We start from the raw sequence: 2,585 nt of genomic DNA, 5'->3' as shown, positions 1-2,585 counted from the left end.
TGACCGTGTTGTTTACACCATGGGACGAGTGGCAACATTGTGGAGAAGGCCTTCCCCTTGAAGCTCAGGTGGGACGACATCAAGGCAAGTGACCCGGAGAAAGGCTAGGTGCAGCATGCAGGGTTGCTTGACAGGTAGAAAGATGGATGGGTGAGCCGGTGCAGGCGGGTGACACACAAGTGGTCAAGACCGTCTACTCTCTTTCTAGACGTGGAAAAGGAGCAGGTGAGGAAGCACCAACCTGGGGTTTGTATCCAAGGGCAGGGCCTGGGCCCCATGCATGCTGCCGCCCAGCCTAAATGATCCGGCTCTCCAGACGCAGCCCTCACCCCTCACGCCGCCCAGCAGACAGCGGGGTGAGACATAAAGACATGCGCTGACAGTCATCTTCAGCAGCGTGTCCCCCACCACTGGAAGAGGATGAGCCAGAAAGGGGTGGTGGGCTGGATGGGTGCAGCACATAGCTAAGCTTCCAAACCCCCGAGTGGGTAACGGGCAGCAGATACTGGATGTGCTGCCTGGAGAGGCTCTTCGGGGCCAGGCTGGGACTGAGCCCCAGAGAAACTGAAACTGTGCCTGGACCAGGTGATGTTTGGGGCAACAGTGAGCAAGTGCAGGCCATGTTCCTCAGAGATCCTTGGTAAAGTAAAGAAGGGAGTTGCCCTGTCCCCCAGGCCCCTGCCATTGGGGATCCCAGCCCGAGAGGGACGTAGGGGCCTGCGGCATGGAGGCAATGTTGGGACTCATGTCACTACCCAAGCTCAAGCACCTGCTGGCCTGGCCCAGCCCCCTGGAAGCTGCTGGCTGTCTGCCAGCAGCCGGGCAGAGTGTCCAGGGAGCGTGTTCCCAGACTCACAGGAAGGTCACAGTTCAGCCTGGGACAGTCAGCTGCAGTCCTCCCTTGCTTTGTTCAGACTCAGCTGCTCACCAGGCACCTGCTGAGGGCTCCTGAGCCCTGGGGAGGTGGTGGGAACTAAGGCCAAACAAGGCAAGCGCTCAGCAGCCCCGGCTACCCTGGTGTGGTGGCTGATTTGCATTCTGCAAACCTCACCCCACATACTGCAAACTTTTTTGCCTATCTAAAGGCTGTGTGGTGGTTAGCAATTTATGATGAAAGGGACTAAAGAGATGGCTCAGCAGTTAAGCACACTGGTTGCTCTTACAGAGCACCCAAGTTCCTTTCCCAGCACCCTCACAGGTACGAACAGCCATCTGTAATTCCAGTTTCTAGCAAATTTGATGTTCTCTTCTGTGGGCAAGAGGCATGCACATGGTGCACAGACATACATGCAGGCAAGATATGCACATAAAAACATTTTTTAAAAAGCTCCATGATCAATTCAGACATGGTGGCACACAACTTTAATCCTAGCACGGGGTGGGGGGTGGGCAGTCAGAGACAGGCTGATCTCTGTAAGGTGGATGCCAGCCTGGTCTGCAGAGTGAGTTCCAAGACAAGACTACAACAGAGAAACCCTGTCTCAAAAAAAAAAAAAAAAACAGAAACAAAAACAAAAAATTCCATGATCAAAGTTTTCCATTACCACAGAATTCCTTCACACCCATGAGCATCCACTATTCCGGCCCTGCCCCTACGGTCTGGCTTTCACTGGGTTTGCCCATACTAAGCATATTGTATAATGGAAGCATTCAACATGTTTCTTTCTGTGGCTGGCTGCTTCCAGTTGTTCTTGAGATGCATGGAACCGTGCTTCCTATTTTATGGTTGAGTCACAGTCTGTGACACAGCTGGATTGTGCTTTCCACTTAACTACCTCTGCGCGTGGGTCATTCCGCAAGGGTGTGGGGATGGTGCTAAACGCAGCGTGTGTCTGCAAGGCCGAGAGTGGACTGTTTCATCTCTGCTCTACACACCCGCCTGGACTGCGTTCCCAAAACTGCTGCCTTATTCCTACCATGGATATTTTTATTTTTTTTTTTTTAATGGGAAGGGGGTGTTTGCTTCTCTCCTACCACGTGGATCCAGGGGGTGGAGCTCAGGTTGTCGGCTTTGGTGCCTTTCTGGTCCAAACTATTCAAACCATCTTGCTGGCCCCTCAGGCTATTGTTTCTAAGCAACTTAACTCTGCTTTTCTCACTCTGGAGCTCCCAGATATTAAAGTAAAATTGAGTAGTAAATTGTCGACCTTTGGGTAGAATGCCTACCTTATCAGTCAAACCTGCTGAAGCCTCAAGTGAGGCCAGCATTTCACTGCCCTGCAGACAGAGGGCTGCTCCCCTAGCCTTCTGTCCCCATTGCTTGCTGAAAGTCAGCCTAGTGGCTGACAGGTGTGGAAGAAGCCAGCCCTGTGGCAACTATGAAGCACCTGGCACCTGCAGGCTGACGGGTACCAGTTCATGTGCAGCATCTGTGTCGCGGTCTCATGGTGATCCAGAGGGAACCATAGTGGTGCCGTGCCTACACACCCTCTCCCTAAGGCCATGCAAAACACTGTTGAAGCCACTTGTCTGAGGTCACACAGCTGCAAAACCAGACCCCCTCCCAAACTTAGTGGCTGTTACACTGCCCACCACCCTGGAACGGCTCGATGAGGGGGTGGGGTGCTAATTCCGGCTGAGCCTCA

The sequence above is a fragment of the Chionomys nivalis genome, chromosome 10, assembly GCF_950005125.1.
Source record: "Chionomys nivalis chromosome 10, mChiNiv1.1, whole genome shotgun sequence".
Classification (NCBI taxonomy): domain Eukaryota; kingdom Metazoa; phylum Chordata; class Mammalia; order Rodentia; family Cricetidae; genus Chionomys; species Chionomys nivalis.
The sequence above is the reverse complement of the archived record's forward strand: the minus strand, read 5'-3'. Positions refer to the sequence as shown.